The 5,578-nt window shown below is 46.9% G+C and overlaps 1 pseudogene; it reads right to left on the bottom strand.

The window, feature by feature from the left end:
* Positions 1-954: 954 nt before the first annotated feature.
* LOC123184415 (berberine bridge enzyme-like Cyn d 4) lies at positions 955-2,536 on the bottom strand (annotated as a pseudogene).
* Positions 2,537-5,578: the final 3,042 nt, after the last annotated feature.

Raw genomic sequence — 5,578 nt, 5'->3', positions numbered from 1 at the left:
CACTTCTTTGCCCAATGTAAAAAAAAAACTCAACAACGATATCTTTGCCCAGCTAAAAAAAACTATGCAACTGACCTCTTTGTCAGAGCACGCAACAAACATGCGATGATGCGAAGTAGTCAAAACTTCGTTCCCCATACAATGCACGCAACAAACACTTAGAACTGGTCCAAAATCCCAGATTCGAGTTGTGATACTCAATTCTTACTAATTCCATCATTGATGGGATAACCCAAAGCTTTACTCAGAAATATGAAAACCACATGCGAAGAAGTAGCAAACTGAATAACCGATCATCTACCCCACACACAAAAGAAACTGATCATTTTATGTTCACGAATCCTATATACATAAGAAGTTGATCCCCACTATCATATTTATCTCAATATGCATACATGTCACCTTATCAAAGACCCACCACTACATGCATGAAAAAAGTTTTCCATTATTAATTGATCTCATGCACACATTTTACCTCACCACACATGGCACGTCATCACGTGCACTCAACATGCATGAAAAAAAGTTGCACACAATAATCAAATACAATATATAATATTTATTTTTAGCTTTAGTTCATACTCCCTCTGTTCCTAAATATATGTCTTTTTAGAGATTTCACTACAAACTACATACAAATGTATATAGACACTGTAGATTCCCTCATTTTGCTCCGTATGTAGTGTATAATAAAATCTCTAAAAAGACTTATATTTAGAAACGGAGGGACTATATTATTAATTCAACGATGAAAGCTTCACACAATCAAATCATTAAAATATATTGCAATCGATTCCCGCAACAATGCGCTGGTATTATCTAGTGTTCATAACCTTTTAGCCCATCCGAGTTATTAGCAAGTCAGAATATGGTCAAACGCGAGCGATTTGCACAATTTAACAACCAGTTTTCAAATATATTGCTTGGCCAGTTACACTAGCTTCCTAGTTAAGCTCATTCCCTGATCAAGAGAAGTGGCGGCACGCTCTGCTCGTTCCGGAAGTAGTCGGTGGCATCCACCTTACGCTTGATCTTGGCGAGTCTCTTAAAGTTTGCCAGACCGAAATACCTCTCACCCCACACCTTGGCAGTCTCATAGCTCGTCACACCAGCGACCACCTTGTTCACGCCAATGTCGAGGTCCCGGTAGTTGACATACACACCCCTCGGGCTCTTGCTAACCAGCGGTGCCATGAAGTCGTAGAGGCCGCTGAGCCATTTCGGCATGCTGTGCCCCCCTGTGCCATTCCAGAACTCGACGTACTGGATGTTGTACAGCACGCCGCTCCGGTACGGGAACGGCGTGTAGTCATCAGCGATGCGGCTCATCATTCCGCCGTGCGGCTCCAGGATGAGCTGCCCCACCGCCCCGCCATCGGGCCAGAGGAAGATCTTCTCCCATGCATCCCGGGTGAGGGCCTTCTTGACATAGTCGGACTTGTTCTTGACAAAGGGGCCTATGGTCATGGACCGGTTGAGGAGGAGCGCCTCCAGCGGCTTGTTGTTGCTGGCTTTGCCAAAGTATAGGTACGCCTTGTGCTGCAGCCAGCTCATCTCCTTGCAGTCGCCGCGCTTCAGGCCGAGCTCCGGGAACCGGCTGCGCATCGTCGCCACCACGGCGCTGCAGTTGCCGAGGTACAGGGACTGGAAGGTCGCCTGACGATTCTGGACGATGACACGTACGCTGAGGTCTTCGGGGAGCGCCGGCGCGATCGTTTGCCATTTGGTGACCGCGTCGACCGCGCCCTGGTCCATGGTCTTGGTGACATTGAAGAAGGCCACCTTCGGTGGGACCGGCACGAGCCTCAGCTTCCATGACAGCACGATGCCGAAGTTCCCGCCACCGCCGCCGCGGATAGCCCAGAAGAGGTCGTCCCCCATGGCCTTCTTGTTCGCCAGGAGGTTCCCTTCAGCATCGACCATGGTGGCGTCGAGGACGTTGTCAGCGGAGAGGCCGTTCTTGCGCATCATCAGACCCATGCCTCCGCCGCTGATGAGGCCCCCCCACGCCCACGGTCGGGCACACGCCAGCCGGGAAGCCAAGCCCGGGTGCCGCCGTGGCGACGCGGTAGTAGAGCTCCCCGAGCGTCGCCCCGGAGTCGACCCACGCGGTGGCCGCGCGCGCGTCCACCCGGACGGCGTTGAACTTGGAAAGGTCGATCACCGCAAACGCCTCGCCGTTGGGGGTGGCCGATCGGTACGAGAGGCCCTCGTTGTCATGCCCGCCGCTGCGCACGCGGACGCGCACACGGTGGCTGCGCCCGCAGCGCACCACGGCCTGGACGTGCGACGCCTGGGTGGGCGTCACGATGCAGAGCGGGGGGCTCGCCGTGGCCGGCGCCACCAACCTGGCGTTCCTGATGGACGACAGCAGGAGCGGCTTGAAGGAGCGCGAGCTCGGCGTGAGCACGAGCTGGCTGGGGATTTTCGTCGAGAGGCAGGAGAGGAAGTCGGTGTGGTTGGAATTGGAGGACCACGCGAGGGACGGGGAGAAACCCAAGAAGCAAATTGTGAGCACCAGTGCTACGCGCGCCATTTTCGATCTGCCGCGTGTTCTCGTGCCCGGTGCTGAGGTTCTTCTGCAAATTCACCTTGTTTTATAGGCCATGCGGCATTAAAGCATGCATGCATGCCTAAACCTTTTTACTCCTATATGGTCATCCTTATCTTGAAGGGCCAGTTACATGCATACATGGAATCTGCCCGCCTTTCATGGCCAAGATTTGATTTGTCTCTCCCCAACTCAAGTAGGAAGTTAATGCAAATGTAATCTATTCCATATCTATCTATCTATACTAATTCGGCACTCCCTAGAAAATCTCACGTTAATTAAAAATTATGAGTCGTTAATTTGGTGGGACCGAATTATATTGACTCGGATTATTCCCCCCTTAAGCGGTTAAAATCTGAAAAATAGAAGCCCGTTCATCTGGAGGGACGGGAAAAAAATTATATGAGACCAGGTCTCATATAAAGCAGGTGAGACCCGTTCTGATGAATGACACGTGGCATTCACAAATCACAAAGCATCTAATCTCTCTCCCCCCTGATTTTAAGTGAGGGGGTGGGGGATGCTTTGTGATTTGCGAATGCCACGTGTCATTCATCAGGATGGGTCTCACGTGAGACCCGGTCTCATAGAATTCTTTTCCGGAGGGACGGATCAATAAAATAATGTTAACACGAAAAATTATTCCCATGCTAGAAATATAGTCAATTACGTCACTAAAAGAAAAGTTCCTCACAAAATAGTCTTCCCACGCCAAAATAAAGCCAATCAGGTCATTAAAAGAAATAGATCCACTTTCGCTATAAGAAGAAACGATCCTTACAAAATTGTCTCCCACGCTCAGACTTATAGTCAATCTCGTCATTAACAACAAAAGATCCTGATAAATATTTTTATTTCATGAATACATTTTTCTTATTATAACTGAAAGAAACCAAGAGGCATATGTCTACACGGAGGAGGGGATCCACACTCGGCGATATATAGTCAATCACGTCATTAAAACGAAAAGATTCTCACAAAATTTTCTCCATTCCATTTATTCCGCAAATAGTTGTTTCCTATTATTTGAAAAAAGAATCAGGAACCGTAGGTCTATACGAAGGAGGAGATCCGCGCTGTAGAAGTATCCAAGACCATGGCCACAAGAGACATTTTGGCTAGGCGATTAGAGGCACACCGCCGAGACCTTTGTTGCGACCACACTGAAGGCCGTCTTGCTCGGATTATTCCAGTAAAAATAATATCAATAAAATAATGTTGACACGAAAAAATTATTCCCACGCCAGAAATATAGTCAATGACGTCATTAAAGGAATAGTTCGTCACAAATTTGTCTTCCCAAGCCAAAAATAAAGCCAATCACGTCATTAAATGAAAAGATCAACTTTCCCTAAAAAAAGGAATGATACTTACAAAATTGTCTCGACAATCAGAATTTTAGTAAATCATGTCATTAACAACAAAAGATCCTCATAAATATTTATTTCGTGAATAGATTTCTTCCTATTATTACTGAAAGGAACCAAGAGGCATATGTCTACACATAGGAGGGGATCCACGCTCAGCGATATATAGTCAATCACGTCATCAAAACAAGAAGATTCTAACAAAATTTTCGCCCATTCCATTTATTCCGGAAATAGTTGTTTCCTATTATTAAAAAAGAAAGTGGAACCGTACGTCTATACGGAGGAGGAGATCCGCGCTGTAGGATTATCCAGGACCATAGCCGTAAGGCGAGACGATTTCCACAATAGGCACGCCGCCGAGACATTTCCTGCGACCACACCATAGTCCGTCTTGGACACAATAGGCGGCACTAAGACCGGAACCATCCACTAGCTCCGTTGATCTAGGGTCAGAAGCCGCAAGCGCCACAACCACCATAGCTTCATGCGACACAGAGACCAACACTGCGGTGGAATACGAATCAAGCAAGAATTGTCGTACCATCCAGGGTGCGTGTTTGTACCGGAAACATCCAATGAATAATGTCCGTTGTCTCTCGGTGCAGCTAGCGTCTTGGTTGCTGCATGTATTCAAGACCGGAGATTGAATGGCATCGGTAGGGTCACCGGTAGGAGTGCCTGACATCTCTCGGTGAATTCCAGACTTTACCGAGTTGCCATGGTTTAGCGGGTCAAGACATTCTCTAATCCATATCACCTCTCGGACTCCATGGATTAACTTCAAGACCAGAAAATGCACTATAAACTGCTTTGCTGCCTCACTGCAGATTGGTTTTCTGGTGTTATATAATCCGACTCAAGCTGTGAACAAGGCGAGTTATTTCCATTGAAGCATGGCTTTGATTTGGTTTTCTCCAAAATCTCACATGAGCCAAACAAAAGTGAAGGTGAAGGAGTCCTAGCATACAGAAATAATGGTAATGATATCCCTGAAGAAGCATACATATACAAGGAGCTGGTGCATGCATGATAGCCAGAGTACATCATTTTAACATGTTGTGATCATTCATTTCACCTTGAGTCAACTTATACCGGAATCTTTAATGGTCTGGGGATCAAAAGCACGGGATACATGTGATGATATAGTGGGTCTAAACTGCTTTCGCATAGGAATCACCATTGTGCTGGCCATCGCAATTCGCATGTGAAGATTTAGCGTGCCCAAATCTTACTTGAGCGACTCCCACGTCCCTACCTGCGGTCTCAAAACATGATCAAGCAAAAATGCAGAGATGGGTGTGTGTTATCTTTGTTTTAAGTTTTTTTAAAGGAGAATAACCCCGGGCTCTGCATCGAGGGATGCACGAAGGCATATATTATCTCTATTCTTATAAAAAATGGAGTTCGTGATGGTGGTGTGCATGCCATCCTGCAATATAGGCCGTCCGATCTATATCTGACGGATAGGAAGGAAACTATGACAATTTTGCAAAAAGACGGCCGCACCTCTCTCCACATTTGCACATAAGGCCTTTCCTCGTTCATCCTTATCTCTCACAAGATAAACTACTCATATAAATGCATCTTGATGTTCCGTGCAACGCATGGGCAAAATCTAGCAGCCGAACAACATTGACTCGGAAAAAAAATCCAAGGC

This window comes from Triticum aestivum, chromosome 2A (assembly GCF_018294505.1).
Source record: "Triticum aestivum cultivar Chinese Spring chromosome 2A, IWGSC CS RefSeq v2.1, whole genome shotgun sequence".
In the NCBI taxonomy this organism is placed as follows: domain Eukaryota; kingdom Viridiplantae; phylum Streptophyta; class Magnoliopsida; order Poales; family Poaceae; genus Triticum; species Triticum aestivum.
This window is presented reverse-complemented; position numbering and strand designations above follow the sequence as displayed.